Source organism: Pseudophryne corroboree, chromosome 3 (assembly GCF_028390025.1).
Source record: "Pseudophryne corroboree isolate aPseCor3 chromosome 3, aPseCor3.hap2, whole genome shotgun sequence".
In the NCBI taxonomy this organism is placed as follows: Eukaryota; Metazoa; Chordata; class Amphibia; order Anura; family Myobatrachidae; genus Pseudophryne; species Pseudophryne corroboree.
In genome coordinates, this window is record NC_086446.1 from 184,681,429 (window position 1) to 184,705,013 (window position 23,585).

A 23,585-nucleotide genomic window follows, 5' to 3' on the forward strand; every position below is an offset into this window, starting at 1 on the left:
GTTAAGAAAGAGTGTACCTATTACAGAATATATTGTGCGAGTATTCTGATATATACCTCTGGTCTAGGACCGCGCTGTGTTTTTTATGTGTATATATACACTACACAGTGCAGTTTTATTGTGCTTATAATCATCTCTGCATTGCCTGTGACTGTGTGTGCCTGTACCAGCTGTATGATTTCACTCTCATGTGTATCCCATCTAAGGTAAATATCACTATATTCTATATCCGAAGGGACTAGGTGCGTCAGGGTCCGCTAATATAGTGTACACAGTACTTATCGCTATACGGATATCTTACTGTGTTACAGTCACGTACACCAGGATTTAGTTCACAAGTTTGTGTATTCTGACGCTGTTTGTGTACTTTGTCCACAAGTTGTGTACTCTGGCTTCATCGTACTAATAGCTTGATTGTTGCTTTATTACAATGTCTAACAATAAGGGCAGTAAAACTGTGGAAGCTGTAATTTGCAAGGTATGCTCCAGAGGTTTACCTGAGGGGAAAGTATTGTGTGATGGTCTGTGTACAAAATGTCATACATCTCCCAGTCAGCCTGCAGCTCCTGTAACTACGATGGATCCACCCTGGACTATGTTCACCACCCTCCTGGGGACTCTGGTGGACCGTTTAGCACCCCCTATGGGACCTACGGTGTCACTGCCACCAAAATTGTCCTTATAGTAAATTCGCCTTGGGCGGAAAATTTGTCTGCCCAGCTGCAACAGTTGAATCAATCTTTGATTAGACAGATATCTACTCCAGGTCGCTCCCTTGTCTCTGGGTCCTCTAAGCAGGGTGCTTCCTCCTCACAATCCACTAACCTCTCTGATGTTTCATCTGACGAAGAGGGGCAGCATTCAGACTCTGAATCATGTGTTACTGACGAAGATTCTACTGTGAAGGTTGATGTCCCTGCCCTGGTGGATGCTATTAAGCAGATCCTTCAAATCACTGAGGATGAGGATTCCACTACAGTGGCCAAGAAAACTGATATGTTTAAACAACAGAAGGTGGTTAAAACTGTATTACCCCATTCTGATCATCTTGTGGACATCAGGAAGGAACCCTGGTCTACCCCAGGTAAGAAATTCCTGCTCCCTAAATGGGCTTTGGCTCGCTATCCTTTCCCTGCAGAGTTATGTTGTAAATGGGAAAACCCACCGCTGGTGGATTCTCACGTCACCCGTCTCATGGTGTCGTCTACTTTGCCTGTCACCACTGTCACCTCCCTGAATGAATCAACAGATAAGCGTGTGGAGGGATGCCTGAAGTCTATTTATTCCCTTGCAGGGGCCATCCATAGGCCCACCATAGCTACCTCTTGGGCCGCAAAGGGTATTGAGGCGTGGGTTCAGGAGTTAGAGGATGAGCTGCCTGAGGATATTTCTGGCAGATATTTCAAGGCCAGACAATACCTGTCTCACATATGCACCGCCGCCTATTACATTCAGGAGGCGTCCTCTGAGGCGGGGTACTGGCAGCCAAAGTATCATCCACGTCTGTCCTGGCTCACCGCATACTGTGGTTAAGGTCGTGGAAAGTGGTTGCTCCGTCCCTTTAGGATCCCCGACTGGCTCCTTCCTGACGATGGATGGCAGTCTGAGCGGATGGGGAGCGGTGTTGGAGCAACACTCTTTTCAGGGTTGTTGGACCAAGGAAGAATCACTCCTTCCAATAAACATCCTAGAGCTGAGGGTGGTGTTCAATGCATTATCACTCACCTTGCCTCTGGTTCAGGTCCGGTCAGACAACGCCACTACAGTGGCATACATAAAGCATCAAAGTGGCACTCAAAGCCTCATGGCTATGAAGGAAGTGTCAAAAATCCTGTGTTGAGCAGAACGCCATCTGCCAAGTATATCGGCAGTGTTCATTTCGGGTGTCCTGAACTGGGAAGTGGACTACCTCAGTCGCCAGGACGTACACGACGGAGAGTGGAGTCTTCATCCAGAAGTCTTTCAACTCCTATGGGACAGGTGGGGTCTACAGGACGTAGACCTAATGGCATCTTGACACAATCACAAGGTTTCGGTCTTTGGATCAAGGACAAGGAATCCTCAAGCAGCGTTCGTGGATGCACGGGAAATTTCATGGAACTTTCGGCTGCCTTACGTGTTCACTCCAGTGTCACTTCTGCCCAGGGTTCTACGGAAGTTCAAACAGGAAGGAGGAATGCTACTTCTAGTCGCTCCAGTGTGGCCCAGACAGCATTGGTTCTCAGACCTGCAGGGTCTATCGATGGTGCATCCCCTTTTACTTCCTCAATGACCAGACCTCCTCGTACAGGGCCCTTGTTTCTACCCAGAACTTGCCAGACTGGCTTTGACGGCGTGGCTCTTGAAGCATCACTCCTGAGAGCCAAAGGATTTTCAGAGGCGGTTATTCAGATGATGCACGGATTTATTACAGGGTTTGGAATTCTTACTTTGCCTGGTGTGCTGAGAAGAATTACAATATCCATAGATTCAGAACTTCCAGAATACTGGCTTTTCTGCAAAGAGGCCTGGACTTGGGTCTTCGTCTGGCCTCCCTCAAGGTTCATATATCTGCCTTGTCGATTTGGTTTCAGAGAATACTTGCCTCTTTACCTGATGTTCAGATGTTTATTCAGGGCGTTATTCAGATTCAGCCTCCCTATGTCCCTCCTGTGGCTCCATGGGATTTGTCTGTTGTGCTGAATGCTCTGCAAGAGTCTCCATTTAAACCTCTTGAATCGGTGGACCTTAAATGGCTCACAGCCAAGATCCTGTTCTTGCTGGCTATTCCTTCTGCAAAGGCGTATGACTTAGGTGCTTTGTCCTGTCGTCCACCCTATCTCATATTTCACTGGGACTGAGCGGTTCTACGAACTCGCCCAGGTTATTTACCTAAGGTGGTGTCATCTTTTCACCTTAACCAAGAGATTGTGGTTCCGGCCTTTGTCTCTTTGGATTTGTCTCCCAAAGAATGTTCTTTGGATGTGGTTAGGGCTCTCCGTATCTATGTGGAGGTCAGATTCCCTTTTTGTTTGGTTTTCACAAACGTGGCTGGCCGGCCTGCGTATAAGCCAACCTTGGCCACATGGATTAGAATGGTGATTGCACAAGCCTATACGTAGGCTGGTCTCCCAGCTCCTGCTGCAGTTAAAAACTATTCTACTTGGTCTGTTGGACCATCTTGGGCGGCCCACCGCGACGCGTCTCCAGAACAGTTGTGCAAGGTGGCTACGTGGTCCTCAGTGAACACGTTCATTAGGTTCCATGCCTTTGATACTTCCACCTCCCAGGATGCTTCCTTTGGATGCCAGGTTCTCTTACCCGCTAAGGTGCGTCACCTCCCTTGAGGAACTGCTTTAGGACATCCCCGATGTATTCCCTAGGGAACACAGTGTACCCCGCTGCAGAAAAGGAGAGTTATGGTAGACTTACCATGGTTAACTCTCTTTCTGCGTGGTACACTGGGTTCCACAGGGCGCCCACCCTGACGCACATAGCTTGTTTGGGTTCTATGGCATTAGTTGCTGGTACCCTCTCCTGTCGTGAGAATGTGGTTCTGTGTGACTAACATCTGCCTTCTCTTTTACCTGCTCCTGCATTGGACTGGTTAACGAAACTGAGTTCTCAGTGCCTGGATGCAGGGTTATAGAGGCGGCCCCAGTGCATTCTGGGACAGTCAAAGCTTTGCCTGATGGTGCCTCTGGATCCTAGATCCCGCTCTACACCCCCTATGTATTCCCTGTGGAACCCAATGTACCTTGCAGAAAGAGAGTTAACCATGGTAAGTCTACCATAACTCTCCTTTTAGCATTACACGCACATCAAGACTGTGTTGCACAACCAGAATATACACAGCCTCAGGAATACCATCAGAGTAGTCTACTTGCATAAACTGCGCAGAATCAGGTTCACATATTTAGCCTCATTTAGAGTTAGGAGAAAATTCAGGTAAATGGTATAAATTTATTCCTGGGCATACCTGTTGCATTGTAAGGCATTCAAATAGTAGCTTTTGAGTGTAACAATGAGTGTTAAATTTCCATCAGGCACGTGACACTTCTTGGGGGGAGGACTTGGAGGTGTGGATGGATAGGACATGTGCAATCATAAATCATGGCTTTTTGTATTATTATTATTAGTAGTATTGTTATATTAAACTGCCAATTGTCAAATGAGCGCTTATAATCAAGCAATTAATATAATTAAATGTGGTGGGGGTGTAGCCTAGATGCCGACGATGGTGAACACTTCTTTAGGTCGTTCCATTTAAATGGCGCAATTTCCAGCAGCTGGGGATCTGTGTCATCTTACTGCCTCCTCTACCATTGGGCTGCCTGGTGAACTCACCATTAGTGTTTCTCTGATCATTCTGGTATACTCCTGTTCCTCTCTACACCTGGTTTTCCTACACTTTCTCCACTACTTCCTATTTCTCCTGGTCCTCAGACAGCTGAGTTGCAACAAGATCCTCCTGCCCCGGTTGACAATAGTGAATTGCTTTAATACCTCATATCCTTGCCTACCAAGCAGGACATGCAGTCTCTACACATATACATTACCTATAATCTAAGATTGCTCCACTCCAAACTGACATCTTTAATGTGGTTACTTAGCTCACCACACTGGACGAATGCCAGCACCACACTGGACGAGTCCAAGGAGGATGCTCTGTGCAGTGTGCAAGACACCATGCCTTTCAATTACATCTCAAAGATATAGATAACAGGGGCAGGCACAATAACCTATGCATTAGAGGCATCCCGGAAGATATTCTACCCGCGGGTTTTACTGATGTCTTCACAAAATTCTTTAACATGTACCCTGGTTGCAACGCAGAACAATTCTGTTTGACAGAGCCCTACAACCCTGGAGATCTACAGTTTCACAGACCAATTTTCTGTATTATTTTCATGCTACAGTATAGGGGACATGCTCAGACATGTCAGAAGCCTTGAGGGAGTTGACTTGAATGGCCACAGAGTTCAAATCATCCAGGATCTTTCATGGAATACTCTTCACCAGAGGCTCTTTGTAGGCCCCTTAACGGAAGTTCTCAGAAATAAGAATATCAAATATAAATAAGGTTACCTCTCTAGGTCCAATATGATGATAAGCGTGCTGCTCCTGATGACTTTAATAAGTTCAGCAAAACCCTTGACTTGGGAAAAGTCACACTTCCAGATTGGCTGTCCACCTACTCCCGCCTAAAGCCATCCTTGGTTCCAGCCTCTGAGAAATAGCATACCATCCACCGAAACAAGAAGGTCCCCAGGGAAGCCACTGCACTCACTTCTACCTCAGTAACTTAAATATCCTTGCTGCTTTCATCATGTATACTTCTTGTGTGTGTTTTACGCTTAGTCAACCTTTTATTTTTATTTTCAGGTCCATGTTCATTGTCTCTCACCTGTGTAGTTACTTGAAGTTTTTGACATGCCTTTTGTCACAGTGGTTTGCTGAGCCCTCTTAGATTGTGTTACCTCATTTCAAACCATGTGTAGCTTTTTCCATCTTAGATAGGTTTGTTTTTTTCCAGTTAGCCATGACAGTGTGCACTATTTTTAATTTGCCCTCCCTTTCACTCCTAGTTTAAGGAGCCTACCACTGTTTGTTGCTCATCCCCATTAGAAGAATTCTTTCTGCCCTCCTAGTTTTGAACATGGGTCCATGGACAGAGACCATTCTCCTTTTTGTGCAGACTTTTTGTCACCGTGGGACTTATTCAGGGCCCAACAGACTTGTGGCACGTAGGGCAAAGTACTGATGTTTGGTACTGTGCGCGTGCACCAGACCTGCATTGCTTATGTGGAGTTCGGGTCTGCGATGTTGGACACAAGATGGCATCAGACTGTCAGTGACTGACATTCTGATGCCATTTGGGGGCAGCAAGAGGGCAATGACTTCCTCTTTTATTTAAAACGGTGACGTGTTAACGCCATTGCTGGGAAGGGATGAGGTCAGGATCTCCAGCAATGTTATGGTTGCTATACCTGAGCTCTTATACAAAGCTCAGTGAGTGCTGGGCCGCACCTAGAGTTGGACCGCAAAACTTTCTCACCAATTAAACTATTAAAATATCCAAAAATACCACAAAACTAAAAATTGTCCCTATAATTTGCTGTGAAGCATTAGAGCACAAATATTTCCACAGAAAGTTTGTTTCATAAGATGTCACCTTATGCTATATTTATAATTATTTTCTTCACTAAACAGCTCTGACAATAATTAGATGAAAATAGCATCACATTTTTCTGAAAAATTTTTTTTTCTTTATAATACCTTCTGAATGAATTTCCAAGATATAATAAAGGTAATTTACTAGCTGCAAAATGTGTGCTGTAGACTTTAATTCTAAACTTACTTTATGCTGTCAGGAAATGTAAGGGATATTGCTAGATCGTAATATGGTGACCTACAAAGAATCAGCACCGCTATCACTGGTGCCGTTACTAGGTGTGTGCGCAGAGGGGGCTCCGCACTTAGCGCTGCAGGGTAGGGGGCGCTGTTGGCGGCACTTTTCAATTACCTTTTCTAATTACTTTCACTTGCAGCTTCCCCCCTTTTTGAAGCCCAGCATCTCCTGACTACCCCTGTCTTCTACCCACGCCCGGCGACTGGAGGGGTACAAAGGGTACACCTGTCCCAAGCCCTGAGGATAAGAGGGGCCCAAAGGTCCAGAGATACCAAAAATATTGGCGCGGTGTCTGTATTCTGTGTCTGTGTTCATCTAATATTAATTTTTAAATTGCCCGCTATGACCGCCACAACTTAACTTAGTGGGCAAAATGAAAGCAAATTTTCAAGCAGCAACTCCAAGACCCCAATCCGTCACTTGGTCTGGTCCCAACTCACGGGGGTCCATGCTGCGCTGCCATTGAATGATGTTGCAACGTCATGACGCAGCAGTGGACCTTCTCTACTTGTCACTGCCGCCGCGGCCCGGGCCACCCAAGAAGAGGAGCAGGCAGCTGAACAGTAAGAACCGCTACCCTACAGGCACTTACTGTAAACAGAATCTACTTCAGGCAGCATCCCGACTACTGTCCAGCTCCGTTGGCTACACAGACACCCTCTCTGGTATGGTAGTAGCTGGCAGTCCCAACGATGATGATGCAGAGATAGAGTGACGACTGGCAGCGCAGCAGCTGCGTTAGCCTGCACTAAGACTATGGTGGTGTTGGTAAGTCAAGTCACAGTGCATTTTTATTGTACAGGTTGAGTATCCCATATCCAAATATTCCGAAATACGGAATATTCCGAAAAACTTACTTTTTTGAGTGAGAATGAGATAGCGAAACCTTTGTTTTTTGATGGCTCAATGTACACAAACTTTGTTTAATACACAAATTTATTAAAAATATTGTATTAAATGACCTTCAGGCTGTGTGTATAAGGTGTATATGAAACATAAATGATTTGTGTGAATGTAGACACACTTTGTTTAATGCACAAAGTTATAAAAAATATTGGCTAAAATGACCTTCAGGCTGTGTGTATAAGGTGTATATGTAACATAAATGCATTCTGTGCTTAGATTTAGGTCCCATCACCATGATATCTCATTATGCTATGCAATTATTCCAAAATACGGAAAAATCCCATATCCAAAATACCTCTGGTCCCAAGCATTTTAGATAAGGGATACTCAACCTGTATTTCATTTTACATTTAATGTGGTGAGTCCCTGTGGCAGTGAATGTGTCAGGGTCAGGGTTGAGAGGTTTGGGAGCACCAGAGAATGTTCTGCTGAGTGAACGGGCTCCTGGCACCACCACACCGCAGTGCTGGTTCTGTGACAGCCACAATAGTCACTAGTCAGAAGCACTTTTTGCTAGGGTCTCTCCCAGGGGATGCAGTTAAAATGCTGCCAGGCCGGATCCCGGTAGCCAAAATAATGACGCCAGAATCCCGCCTGGCATCCATAATCCCGACTGCCAAATGCCGACACAGGTGGTATTCCTGGCGTCCACATACAGATGCTGAGAATCCCCAACGTCCTCTAAGCGGGATGCGCTCGCATCCTGCCAAGGGGGGGGGGGGGGGGGTAGATTTAGGCAGGAAAAAGGGGATTAGGGTGTAGGGACAGCAAGGTTAGGGTTAGGTACCGGGAAGGGGGGTTTGGTTTAGGCACTGGAAGGAGGAGGTTAGGGATGGACATCAAGCAGGGAGAGTTAGTTTTATGCAGTGGGAAAAGGAGGGTTAGGGTTCGACACCCACAAGGGAGGGCTAGGGTAGGGGGCAGGGGAAGTACAATACATACTGAACCGTCTCCTAGGTGTGGAGCCCCCTGCAGCCGCCAGGTGAGCCGAGTCCTGAGGTCAGGTGGCTGCAGCTGGGTGACGGGGTCAAGGGGATACCCATAGATATAAGGGTACTGGGCCCCAAGATTTTTTTTGCCGGCCCTGCTCCTATGCTGACCCTTTCTATCGCTATTACCTATGCAACATTAATGAACTCAACTTGAGATTTCTTTGTTATTCAGTCACACTGTCCATTATTAAATTTCAAGATGCTGACATACCCGGGATTCAAACCCATTGCATGTGGCATTGCAGTCAGACAATCTATTCATTGAGCTATCTACCCTTACATAGAAAGGTAGATAATTCTGAGCTAGAGAATTCTAAATATTTACAGCTTACCTTGTACCTTGTGAAAAAATTATCAGCATTGCAGCTGAGCAGATCTACAGTATATAGTGTGTGGCTGTAAGAGATTGGACATGTGCACACTACATAGATCTACTCAATTGCAATGATGATTATTATACGAAGCACCAGTCGCTTCATATAGTGTTTATAGTTTTTATGCATGATCAAATAGCTCAATGAGTAGGGTGTATGATTAGAATTCAACAGATTATAGGTTTGAATTTTGGGTATGGCAGTATATTGAAATGTGTTATTTAATAAAGGGTATTGTAACTGAATAACAACAAGCTCTCAAGTTTAGTGCATGAGTGTGGTTTAAAGAGGATTTGTGTCCAAATCCATTTTCTTGCAGTGGTCTATAAATATGTATTATGTGTCTTTGTTTATATATTGTGGCAGTCCAGTCCGGATGCCACCCCGGGTGTTTGCAGGACAGGGCACAACAGTTCGGGTGGCCCGGGCCAAGGCAACCTGGGTTTAGGAGTGGACCAAGAGGAAGCCCAGGGAGGTGTTGGGACACAGCAGGTTGTCTCTTTAATGTTATGTCAAAGATTATCTGGCAGTTGGAAATTATATTATTGTATTGCTGTTGATACACAGAAATACCCTGCAATTTCATACATGAGATCCCATCCATGCAGGTCCGGTCCAGGTATTGGAGCAAGCGCTCCCAGCAATCAGGCACACCTGTGCCACACTTATAAAGTTCGTTAGGGCAAGGGTTCAGGGCTCCTGATGCCAACAAGTGGCCAAGCAATAGAGGGCAGGACAGTGGGTTAGAGACAGGGAGCCTGAGATTGTGTACATGCTGTATGTGAACTGGTGCCTAATTAAGGTACCCATTTAAATTTGTTGTGAAAACTGTTTACTATGCTGTGGAAGTAAACGGTCTGCATTTCTTTCATACAACTGTGTCAGCGTCTTGTCTGGTGGAAGGTCGCTTGTTACAAATTGGCACCCGAACAGGGTCCCTCTGCTGGATGCACCAAGCGCAGCGGGAACCCAGCGGCTGCAGGAGCCGCCGGTGCCGTGACAGTCTCCACAGACTCTGCAAACTTCCTCTGGTCAGGTTAGTAACCAGCCAGGGTGTGTGTGTCAATTAGTTACAAAAAAAAAAAAAATTATCTTTGTGTGTTTTTGTTGTTGTTGAATTGTGGTTTGGTGGTGTATGTTAAGGGAAGCAAGATTAATTTATCGTGCATCCGTCCCGTCTACCATGGAGGAGTTGTTAAGGGTCTAAACTAATGTGGCTGCGGGGCAACAACCCCAGATGCAGCTTCTCCAAACACAAGTACAGGCTCTGCAGGAAATCCTGCGCCTGATTCGTGATGAAGTGGGTCTCCTGCGACAGCATCACCAGAAGCCTAGGCCGTTGCAAAAGATGTGTCCCTCAGACGATGTAGAAGCCTACCTGTGGACCTTTGAGTGCACAGCCGCATGCCAGGGATGGCTAGAGGATAGCTGGGCGAATAAGCTGGCCCCATATTTCCCCAGAAAACGTACCATGACTTCCCGGCGGACCAGGCATATACCTATTCGCAGCTTAAAGCTTCCATACTGGGTCGCATCGGCGTAACGACGGCCTGCAAAGCACAGAGGTTCCAGGACTGGCGTTGGACCACGACAGAGAATTCTCGAATCCAGCTGTCGGAACTTCTAAAAATGGCGAGGTCTTGGCTTCAGCCGGAAAAGAATACGGCTGCCCAAGTGGTGGAGACCGTAGCCATAGACCACTGTGTGCGGGTCTTAGCCAGAGGCATGCAGAGGTGGGTTCTCCAGGCTGACCCTCAAAATCTGGAGGACCTAGCCGCTGCAATGGAGAGATATGCTCCGCTAGGGAAAATGGCTAAGCCCTTAGACCAAGAGACTCGACCAGTCCCAAGACCCCAGACCCGTCAAACTCCGGAAACGGGGGCCCGTACCAATCCGGTCATCTGCTATGAGTGCGGGGAACAGGGCCACATCCGAAAGGACTGTACCAAGCAACCTGAGCCTATGGAGTGCGGAGCAGGGAACTCAGAGCAACCAGCCTACAGCTGTATCAGAAGTAAGGGTTCGTCTGTGCCTTCCCGGTTCCAGGTGACCCTCCAGATCGCAGCACGGCCAATCCAGTCGCTTGTCGATACCGGGAGTGAATTGTCAATTATCTCCATGGGGTCGGTCCCTGATGCTGCTGACCAGGTCTTACCTGCGGTTGAGGTGCTCTGCATCCATGCTGCCACTCGCAAGTACCCCAGAGTGCGGTTTCCAGTACAACTTTGGGGGCGGACAATCCAGCTGATGGCTGCCGTCGCCCCACCCTTTGATCCTGGGGCGAGATTTCCCTGGCCTATCAGAACTGCTGGCGTTTCAACTCGAGGAGCTGCCTTCCTCTCCCAGCTTCGTGGCTCGAAGATCGAGTAAGTCCTCAGGAACAGAGTGTGTGTGTGGAGTCGGTACGTCTACGCCAGAAGAGCCGACCGATCTGGGGGAGGCGAGTGATGAAAGGACATTGAGAACTGTCATGTTGCTTCAGGATTTCGGATGAGACCAGCGGGAAGACCCGAACCTTGCGAATGCTTTCCAGAAAATTTGTACTTATAATGGGAAAATGTATTCTCCCTTACCCAGGGGGGCAGCCCTTATTTCATAGTAGAGAAGGATTTACTATATCGGGTTGTCGAGGAACAGGGCAAGAAAGTTGAGAAACTTATAGTACCACGGGTCCATCAGGCTCTGGTCCTGGAAGCTTCCCATTCACAGTTGTGGGGAGGACATTTGGGGTAGGAGAAAACTGTCAGGAGTGTCCCATTTGCCAGCGTACCGCAACAAAGCCCCAGTACAGAGTTCCCCTCATCCCTCTTCTGGTAATCTCCATTCCCTTTGAAAGGAATGGGATGGATATTGTGGGGCCAGTGGAGAAATCAGCAAGGCGACATCAGTATATATTAGTCCTCCTTGATTATGTCACAAGATACCCTGAAGCCATCCCGTTAAGAAATATGAAGACAGCAACCATTGCCAAATAATTATTGCTGATCTTCTCCCACCTGGGCATACCCAAGGAGGTCCTCACTGACCAGGGGACACCCTTTATGTCCCGGCTGATGAGCGACTTATATCGGCTGCTGGGGGTTAAGAAGATTCGCACCTCAGTGTATCATCCCCAGACAGATGGCTTGGTGGAGCGTTTAACCACACACTCAAGCAGATGCTCAGGGGGGCAGTCACCCAGGACAAAAGGGATTGGGACCAGCTCCAACCTTTTCTGATGTTCTCCATCCGAGAGGTTTCACGGTACTCTATGGGTGGGCTTCAGCCCCTTTGAGCTGTTGTATGGCAGACAGCCCCGGAGAATCCTGGACCTCCTAAAGGAGGGATGGGAACAACAGATGTCCCCAGAGCCAAGTGTAGTACAGTTTGTTCACCAGCTCTACGGGCAGTTCCAGCAGATAGCTCCGTTGGTAAGGGACCATATGACTCAGGCCCAGTCTAGACAGAAACGTCATTATGATGTCCCAGCTGAGAAATGGAGTTTTAACCCTGGAGACAAGGTCTTGGTCCTGGTACCCACAGTGGAGGGAAAGCCTTATGCCCATTGGCAAGGGCTATATACAGTGCTCGCTGTGGGACCAGTGACTTATCGTGTGAGCCAACGAGAAAGCGAAAGCTTACACAGATCTATCATATAAATTTGCTGAAGCCTTGGAAGGAAAGCTCAGAGACGGCAACTGAAACAGTGGGCAAGATCTCGGCATGCACGGTCCTGATTGACAGTATCCTCGGCGAGGTCAAGACGCGCCAAGCTCAAGACATGGTCAGGAGTAATTTAAATGTCTTTTCGGCGATTCCAGGGAGGACTAAGATCATCGAGCACGATATCGTTACTCCTCCGGGGGTAGTGGTCAATCTGCGGCCGTACCGGATACCCGAGGCAAAGAGGAACGCAGTACACAAGGAAGTGGAGGAAATGTTACGCCTGGGGGTTATTGAAGAGTCCACAAGCGGGTGGACTAACCCCATAGTGCTTGTTCCCAAGCCGTCCAGAGTACTGCAGTTCTGCAACGACTTCCGCAGGTTGAACCAAGTATCTAAATTTGATGCCTACCCCATGCCACGTGTTGATGAGATAATCGAGCAACTGGCCCAAAGCCAATACTTGACCACTCTTGACCTTACTAAAGGCTATTGGCAGATTTCCCTCACCGAGGCTGCCAAGGCAAAAATGGCTTTTTCCACCCCAGATTGCCTGTTTCAGTATCGAGTCTTGCCATTTTGTCTTCACGGGGCCCCAGCCATGTTCCAGGGGGCTATGAATAAGCTCCTCCAGCCCCACCGGAAGTACGCAGCCGCGTACATTGTTATCTTCAGCGACGACTGGGAGTCTCTTCTAGCCAAAGTGGAAGCCGTATTAAAGACTCTGCGCTTGACGACCAACCGAGAGAAGTGTGCGATAGGTATGTCGGAGGCCAAGTACTTGGGGTACGTGCTGGGCCAGGGCCAAATCAAACCTCAGGTCAATAAGGTGGAGGCGGTTGTTGCCTGGCCAAGGCCTGAGAGGAAAACCCAACTCAGGGCCTTTTTAGGCCTGGTGGGATATTACCGCAAGTTTATCCCGAACTTTCCCACCAGAGCAGCCCGCTCACTGATTGCTTGAAAAAGCAAAGTCCGGACAAACTTGTGTAGACATTCGAGGTACATGAGTCCTGGAAGGATTTAAAAAGTGCCCTGTGTAAAGCACCAGTGTTGATATCCCCGGACTTTGGTAAAAAGTTCATCCTGCAGACAGATGCTTCAGGAACAGGCCTCGGTGCAGTGTTGTCTCAGTGTTGTCTCAGGAGGTAGGTGAGGAAGAGAAACCAGTCCTCTACCTTGGCAAGAAACTACTGCCTAGGGAACAGCGATATGCCACGATAGAGCAGGAATGCCTAGCTATCAAGTGGGCAGTAGAGACTCTGAGGTACTATCTCCTGGGACGGGAGTTCACCTTAATCACAGATCACGCTCCGCTCCAATGGATGTGCCTGAATAAGGAGACCAACACGGTGGTTCCTTGCCCTCCAGCTGTACCGCTTCAAGGTCCAGCACAGAGAAGGAAGATTACAGGGCAACGCGGATGCCCTTTCAAGGAAGTTCCTCTCCTCAAAAGATGCAGAGCTCTGTGGAGTGAAGATAGAGGGGGGGGGAGGACTCGGAGAGAGACCGACCCAAAAAGGGGTACGCCTGTTGAGATTGGCGAGCAGGTATGTGCACCAAAGAAGGACTCTCAGCTTCACCCGTAGGCTCGAAGCTTAGGGGGAGGATATGTGGCAGTCCAGTCTGGTTGCCACCCCGGGTGTTTGCAGGACAGGGCACAAAAGTTCGGGTGCCCCGGGCTAAGGCAACCTGGGTTTAGGACTGGACCAAGAGGAAGCCCAGGGAGGTGTTGGGACACAGCAGGTTGTCTCTTTAATGTTGTGTCAAAGATCTGGCCGTTGGAAATTATAGTATTGTATTGCTGTTGAAACACAGAAATACCCTGCAATTTCATACATGAGATCCCATCCATGCAGGTCCAGTTTTGGTATTGAAGCAAGCGCTCCCAGCAATCAGGAACACCTGTGCCACATTTTTATAAAGCTCGTTAGGGCAAGGGCTCAGGGCTCCTGTTGCCAACAAGTGACCAGGCGATAGCGGGCGGGCCAGTGGGTTCGAGACAGGGAGCCTGAGATTGTGTACATGCTGTTTGTGAACTGGTGCCTAATTAAGGTACCCCTTGAAACTTGCTGTGAAAACTCTATTTAATATGCTGTGGAAGTAAACGGTCTGCATTTCTTTCATACAACTGTGTCAGCGTCTTGTCTGGTGTCCCTGAGAAAGAATCCAACAGGATTCGAAAAGCGTTGCATATAGTGTGGGAGCAGACACAAGAGAAGGAGAAAGCACCGCCTCCACCAGCATCTGACGTCACCGGAAGCCAAAGACCCGAACTTCCGGTCAGAGCGCATAGCGCACACAGCGGGAACTGACTTAGGGTAAGTCAGGGACAGTGTTCAAAGCGGGACTATCGTTTTCTCCAACCAGCTCCACACCAAACACCCAGAAGGGGTTGTAAACATTGGGTCACCAGACCATTGTTTTATTTGTTTTTACATATGATTTTATACATTTTTTTAAAAAGTAATTATTCCTAGTGTCCTTTCTCAACCCTTTTTTTCATTCATTTATTTCTTGCTGCACCCACTGCACTTTCTTGCTTCCTTCTTTTTCTTTCTTTCTTTTCCACCATATTTTTCTTCTCTCTTCCATACACATTAACACAGCACTCAGTCACACTTCCGAAGGTCACTTGTTACAATAAATATATATATATATATGTATATGGGTGTAGTACGGTATGCCGGCGCTCGGGCTCCCGGCGACCAGCATACCGGCGCCGGGAGCCCGACCACCGGCATACCGACAGCATGGCGAGCGCAAAGGAGCCCCTTGCGGGCTCGCTGCGCTTGCCACGCTGCGGGCACGGTGGCGCACTACGTGCGCCACACTATTTTATTCTCTCTCCAGGGTGGTCGTGGACCCCCAGGAGGGAGAATAGTTGTCGGTATGCCGGGTGTCGGGATTCCGGCCCCGGTATACTGTGCGCCGGTATCCCGACATTCGGAATATATATGTATACACAGTGCATGCGGACAGTATTCACAGCGCTTCACTTTTTCCACATTTTGTTATGTTACAGCCTTATTCCAAAATGGAATAAATTAATTTTTCCCCTCAAAATCTACACACAATACCCCATAATGACTGTGTGAAAAACGTTTTTTTAAGATTTTTGCAACTTTATTAAAAATAAAAAACTAAGAAACCACATGTACATAAGTATTCACAGCCTTTACCATGAAGCTCAAAATTGAGCTCAGGGGCACCGTTTCCACTGATCATCCTTGAGATGTTCCTAAAGCTTAATTGGAGTCCACCTGTCGTAAATTCAGTTGACTGGACATGATTTGGAAAGGTACTCACCTATCTATATAAGGTCCCACACTTGACAGTTCATGTCTGAGCACAAACCAAGCATGAAGTCAAAGGAATTGTCTGTAGACCTCCGAGACAGGATTGTCTTGAGGCACAAATCTGGGGAAGGGTACAGAAAAATATCTGCTGCTTTGAAGGTCCCAATGAGCACAGTGGCCTCCATCTTCCATAAATGGAAGAAGTTCGGAATCACCAGATCTGAAAATGGCTGTGCACCGATGCTTCCCATCCAACATAATGGAGATTGAGAAGTTGTGCAAAGTGGAATGGGCGAAACTGCCCAAAAATAGGTGAGCCAAGCTTGTGGCATCATATTCAAAAAGACTTGAGGCCGTAATTGATGCCAAAGGTGCATCAACAAAGTATTGAGTAAAGGCTGTGAATATTAATGTACATGTGATTTCTTAGTTTTTTTATTTTTAATAAATTTGCAAAAATCTCAAAAAACTTTTTTAACGTTGTCATTATGGGGTATTGTGTGTAGAATTTTGAGTGAAAAATAAACTTATTCCATTTTGGAATAAAGCTGTAACCAAAATGGGAAAAAAAGTGAAGCGCTGCGAATACTTTCCAGATGCACTGTGTGTGTGTGTATATATATATATATATATATATATATATATACACACACACCAACAGTAGCGGCACTCCAGGACAGCCAATAGATTCAAAATATCTGTGTCGTTTTATTGCATATCATCAACGTTTCGGGGTGTTACCCCCGTCTTCAGGATAATATTACACATTAAACAAGTGAAATTTATACCTTACCGTCCTTGGTCCTGCCCGCTGCGACTCCCGTCCGTCGTCCAGGCCGTAATCTGACGCACTTCTGGTCACGTCACCCGCCGGACCCGGAAGTAGCGTCGTTCGTAACCCGTGGCGTCAGGAAGTCCAGGGGAGACTCGTAGGGCGGTTTCCATGCCAACATAAACAACTGTGTGCAAAACATAAACATTAAGAGATGTACATTTAATCAAGACATCATATTAGTGCCAAAGAGAAAAAAACATCCAAAACATACTTATGTGTAGCCATTTAGACTGTGCCTACGTGTCCCTCCTAACTTTGTGTAGCGCTGTACAATATATTACTTTTCCTACTTGGTTGTAGTAATATGTGAATCAATAAAATATCAACAATGTAGCGGTGACTTCAGTACTTTACTTTATTATTTACCAAGTTATACCTAAACTAGTATTATATACAGTATTCTATTTCCATTTTTAAGAAATTACTTGCTATCTAATCTTGGTTTTAATTTTTACATCCTTCTGTACCTCCATCTCTTTGGACCCTTTGTGTATCTTATCTATATAGAGTTAAAATCAATTAACCTACAAGTCTATCAAGTCTCTTCATGCTATGTGTCCTACACCTCCTTTTCTTGTTTATTGTACTATGGGGGTAATTCCAAGTTGATCGCAGCAGGAAATTTTTTAGCAGTTGGGCAAAACCATGTGCACTGCAGAGGGGGGCAGATATAATATTTGCAGAGAGAGTTAGATTTGGGTGGGTTACATTGTTTCTGTGCATGGTAAATACTGACTGCTTTATTTTTACACTGCAAATTAGATTGCAGATTGAACTCACCCTCCCCAAATCTAACTCACTCTGCACATGTTATATCTGCCTCCCCTTGCAGTGCACATGGTTTTGCCCAACTGCTAAAAATGTTCCTGCTGCGATCAACTTGGAATTACCCCCTATGTTTTTTCTTAATTTGCTGTTCTACAAATAACAGGACAACCCCATGGATTCATTAAGGCCCCTGGGTACCATGGTATCTAACCTATGGATCCATTGGGCCTCTATTTGTAACAGCTTTCTTTGTCTGTTACCACCCCTGATGGATACAGGAACGTGATCCACCACTATGTATTTCAGGGATGCAACTCCATGTTTGTGCATCGCAAAATGGCGTGCCACCGGCTGCTCACTTTTGCCTGATTGGATGGCAGCTCTAATGGCCGTACGATGCTGTGCCATCCTTTCTTTAAACTGCCGTGTGGTTTTACCTACGTATTGTAAGCCACAAGGGCAAAACAATACGTATACCACATATCTGCTAGTGCATGTTAGTGGCCATCAGATTTTACATTTTTTACCTGTATATGCATGGGTTACATAGTCCCCCACCTGCATATACCCACACGTGGTACAGCCCAGGCAGCGGTGGCAGCCATTTTTGCATCCTAACAAGGATGTTTCTGTTTTTTTGGAGTGAAAATTAGTGATATCGGTTTTAACTACCATATCACGTATATTCCGACTGCGGGTATGGCTGGGTAACAGCCGTGTACCATGTAGTTCACTTAGATCGGGATCTGTGGTTACCATGGGCCACAGTCGCTTCACTCTTGCGACCGTTTTGTTACTGAGGGTATTGTATTCATTGACCCATGGAATGATCCCTCCCAGTTGTTTTTTATCTTTTAACCTGAGTAGCTCATTTCGCTCCATGCCCAATGCCCTTTGCTTAGCCTTTATCAACTCCTTTGGCTTATACCCTCTAAGGATAAATTTTTCAAACATTATTTGTAGTTGTTTTTCTGTCTCCTCTGGGTCATTCGTAATCCGACACACCCTCAGAAACTGAGAGTATGGCAGACCTCTGATGGTCGCTGCAGGGTGGAAGCTATCACTTCTAAGGAGGGTATTCCTATCTGTAGGTTTATTACAAATGGATGTATGTATACGTTGATCAACAATTTTAATTTCCACATCTAAGAAGTTGATACATTTCTTATCCATATTATAAGTCAACTTAACCGGGCTACCCGTGGCATTGTGTGTCTCAATAATCCCACTCAGGATTTCCTGTTCTCCACTCCAGAATAACAATAAATCATCTATATACCGATGATACACAAATATACTGTTGACAATATCCTCATTTTCAAAAAATAGTTCGTTCTCCACTTGCCACATATATGTATTGGCAAAGGCCGGGGCCACCGCCGATCCCATGGCGCACCCGGTCCTTTGCCAATACAATCTACCATCAAACAGAAAATAATTATGTGACAATGTGTATCTCAGCAATTCTAGAAACATCTCTATTTTAGGTCCTGTATATAGTGGGTTGTTAATCAGCAACCTTCTGACTGAGTTGTGTCGAAGTCAGAAAAATGTCTCAATGCACACTGCCATATTTGCACCGCACACTGGTCCGTGCTGCGCATGCGTACGCTCTCCCGTGGAAGCGCATACCCGCAATAGCGTGCACTCGCACGCGCAGTATGCGCATTTACGGTAGAGTTTATGTGATCGTAGCGTGCGACTCATTCGTTACAAAAGTTCACAATTAATGTCGTTTATAGATCATGTTCCCCTCAATAGTTTCTGTAAGTTTGGTTTAGATAGAATGTCCCTGAGCGGAGGAATCCCTCTTTGTATTGTACGAAGGGTCTAACAGGAGTCATACAGCAGTATTTGGTACCCATCGGAAGAGTATTTAATTAGCAATATTCCGGTGTTGGTTTGGAGCGTATTAATCGCTCGTGCGAATAGTTATGAACATAAGAAGTTTATGTCCATTTCTATTATTTACCCATACTCAGGTATGCGGCGGGAAACCCAGTTTCCCACCCACCTGAGCCGTTTAAACTCAGCACAGCCCACCTGTATGAATCAACCTATGACCTTTGGTTACAGTACAGGGCCGAATTCCTGTGTCCAATAAACTGAAGGATTGTAGGACCAGGAGATTGCATTGTGTGTGGGGCATAAATAGGCAGGCCGACCACATCCAGCTCTCACTCTCTCATCAACGGTTATCTGCTGATAATCGGGAGCTGGATATCGAGGCGCAGGCGATCATACCCTTTGTGCGTAAGTTCTCTCCGTAATCATTGTCTTTCTGTGAGCCAATTCCTCTCTCTCCCTCTGTGTCTATTTCTCTCTCTCTATTTTCTCTTCTCTCTCGTAACTCCCCTAGACTAAACTTTATAGTATTGTATTGTATTGTGTTAGGCCAGGATAGTATTGTAGTTTATCCCTTAGTTAGGTGTTTGGTTAGGAAGTCTTTGTTATATTGTAGTGTATCATTTGTACTGTGTTACTCTTTTACAAGTATACTAGATATAATACAGATAATAGGCTTTGGAACCCTAAAACAGTATCTGTGTATTTACTATAGTGTTAAGTGTTCACTTGAGCGTCGGTGACGCTCAAACAGCTTTGTAGATAGTCAGGCTACACAAAGTTGCATTTACACCCTGTACTCACATTAAAGGTATTCTGTGTGTTTCGTCGGTATAAGGTTTAATATCAAGGTATAGTGTTGTGAGCGTCTGCATCGCTGGTGACCTCCTCGTGGTCTCGAGTGTATGCTACGCCATAGCGAATCTTTCCCCTAGACATAACCAATAACGTGTCCTGTGATCGCTGGGCCGTGAGCGAACGTGACGCTTGAGCGTCTCGCCTACGGCTGAGCGATCGTTACGCAAATAGCGTACCATTACGGTATTTCTTAAGTAAACAGCGTACAGTGTTCTTAGCTTCATAAGGGTTGTTTATACGACATAGGAATTTAGCATTGTCAATTGGGGACTCGTCCGATCCTTTTCACATCTGCACTAGGTAGATCAGCAGACATTATCCCCCAGCAAAAGGGTGGGAGGTTGTCTCGCAGTTGCTGACGGGATAAGCGTCTGCTTCACTTAGGTAAAGAGTGCTGAAGGAATCCGGTAACCGGAAGTAAGAACAAAACGCTTGTGTCTTTTTAAAACTGTTTATTTGTCTTTTGTCTTGCGTACGCACGCATATATCTGCATTTCTGTTTCATTTTTCGTATATCACTATTCCTGTTTGCCAAATTTTATAGTTGATAGAAAGGGCTAAAAGGAGATTTGCTGTTATTTAATAAATAGAGGTAATAGTTAAAGAATAGAACAACACACGGCTTGTCCGAGAGACGAGGCAGCCAGTGTGCAGTGTGGATTGCGGTAGATGATCAGGGATCATCTACATTGATAAAATATATATTGTGTTACGGTGGATCCTTTGCATTGCGTACACGTGTCGCTAACAAAGACTAGTGTACGCAATCCGAAAGGCAGGACGCACGCAGCGTACATTACGCAACGTAGCGTCTGGTTACGCCCACGTAGCTCAAGTTGTGATAAAGTTGAATTAGCGCAAAAGCGATAAGTAGCGCAAAAGCGATAAGTGGCGCAAAGGCGATAAGTAACGCACAGCGGTAGATAACGCGACGCGGTAAATAACGCAAATCTATTTTTGGAAAATCTGAAATTTAGTTTAACAGATCCTGCTCCTAATTGGTAACACTCTTGGCCTGAAGACAATTTCTGCGCAGAAATAGATATAGAAACAAAAGTGTACATGTGTTGAGTGAGTGTGTTTTGTATACAAAAGTTTATATAACTTTAAGGTGGAACCAAAAGGAAAGTCGGGTACTCGTTAAGGAACATACGTATAAGTGACATATACGGTGGCCAGGGAGGCATCTCTGGTTAAATAATATTTGAGCATTAGAGTATAGCGGACCATAAGGTAACAAGACCAGGAGGTCATAAGGTAACAAGACCAGGAGGTCATAAGGAACAAGACCAGGAGGTCATAAGGTAAAAAGGTCCGCTATAAAAGTCCAGTGGCACAACGCCTGGGGTGTTGGTGCAGAACCCATATAGGCCATTAAGCTCTGGCTGAAGGAATTCGCAGCCGAAATTTTCGATTCCACTGGTCGCTCCGCACATAAGATTAGTTGCTTATGTGCTGAACGATTGTACCGCACGTAATTGTGTGCATTAGTAAACCTGACCGGTACTATTTGTGTACGAAGGTCATAAACGCTATTTGTACATTCTGACGTGATTTGTGTAATTTTTTATTTTTGGAAGGGAAGTTCGCTGGTCACTCAGGAACTATCTAACAACCCCAACGTTTACTGGAAAGAGTAAGTGTCCTGCGGGTATCCCTCATATGTTCCAGTAAACTGAAGGTTCCATAGGGGCCCTGTATCGAGTACGCCAGCACCACGTCGGTGTGATCAGGTCGTATTGGTCGAGGTGGGCGAGTGAGTGGGGTACTCGGTAAACCGCCACCGCCGGCCTACTGCGGAGTAATTTGGTTGTCTGTAAAGGCTTGCTGAAAACCTTGATACAGAAAACCCAAGGAGGACTAAGCAACACCTACAGACGATGGGGGCCAGTTGCTCAGGTAGGGGGCGATCAACCCTGGTTCAGGTTGATTCTGTGAACCGACCAGTTGGGTCGGCACGATATGTAATGTGTGAAAAATATGGAATTCACACCGAATCTTTATGTGATGAATGGGAGAGAATGACTGTACAAGACAGGGACAAGTTCCCAAGAATAGGTAGCTTCAGTCCGGAAGTGTTACAAAATTTAAGGAGGAGGATATGTCTCGTAAAATCATCAAAGAGACGAATTCAGCATCATGATTACTTACAGTTATGGCACCAGGAAGGTGAGATACAGAGAGGTTTGGCTCTGGCGGCAGGATCTGGGGCAGTCAGGAAGTTGATTGCCACAGCTCCTCCTCCACCATATATTGCAGGAGAGAAGTTGATTGCGGAGAGAAACGCACTGGGTTGTAAAACACAAACTCTTAGTAACAATGTAAATGTTAATGATGTTAACCAAATAACTCATGCAAGTATTAACCCGTGCAAGTTGTACCCTGTTTTGAACCTTCCTCAGGAGTGTGAACAAGAAGACGATTCGGCAACGATTTCAGCGCTCTCTCTAGCGGCCACCATAGCAGAGACCACAGTAGGCACAGCACCACCCACGAGATTAGTGAAGGCCCCTAGCGGAGGGATAGGTGAGGTCGTGTCAGCGGGTAAGTACGGCACCATGCATTACACTGAAACAATTGTACCACAAGTTGTAGAATCTACACAGAATGAAGTTGTTAGAATTGCTCCTGTAAAGGTGATAGTAGTTCCCAATGGGAAAACAGATGCATCAGGAGTCACACCCGTCAGGAACATTGCCATGTATTGCCCGTTAACTAGAATGGAATTAAGGACCATAGTGTCTGAATTCCCAGACCCCAGAAAGGATTTAGTGGCAAGCCAAAAATACATCAGGGATTTAGGAAACACTTTAGAGCCCAATAATAAGGATTGGCAGATAGTGTTAAGAGCTTGCTTACCTCCCAGTGTCGACTCAGTTAAATTCTTAGCTGATTGTCTATTAGATAAAGATGTACCACTTACAGATGTGTACGACCAGGATAATGTAAAAAGGATAAATTTGCAGCTAAAAGAATATTTCCCAGCCGTTGCTAAATGGAATAAACTATTCTCCATTAAACAAAAGGAGTCTGAAACGGCAGCAGAATATTTCCACCGGGCATTATCAGAAATGGCAAAATACACTGGTATAGAAGACATAAAGACCAACCCAAACCATCGAGAAGTAGCAGTATCTGTACTGATGGATGGTTTGAAAGAAACATTAAAGGCTAGGGTACAGACCACGCAGCCATGCTGGCGAGGTCTGTCAGTGTCCACTTTGAGAGAGGCTGCTGTTGATCACGACAAAAACATCACTAGGCACAGGGAGTCGCAAAGTGATAAGTTGATGTCCGTAAGTATACAGGCGCTGACCACAAGGCAGCCTGCGTATGTACCACCGAATCCTGTGGATAAGGCAAGTATGATAACATGTTTTTCTTGTAACAAACCAGGACATTTTGCACGAGACTGTAGAGTAAGAAATGTACAAAGATCTTTTCAACCCCCTAGACAACAACACCACACACGACATTGGGAGCAGGGTCCACAGAGGCGGAGTTTTGAGCCACATACAGGGGAAACAAAAAGATATCCCCCAAACAGAGATTGGCATGCCTCTGGTAGTTCCCAGCTAACCCCCGCACAAGTAGTTGCTGCCAATGGGATTCAGGGCGGTCAGCATACCCAATAGGGGTGTGGCCATACCTGTAATCTGCAACCAGTTAAATTGATTG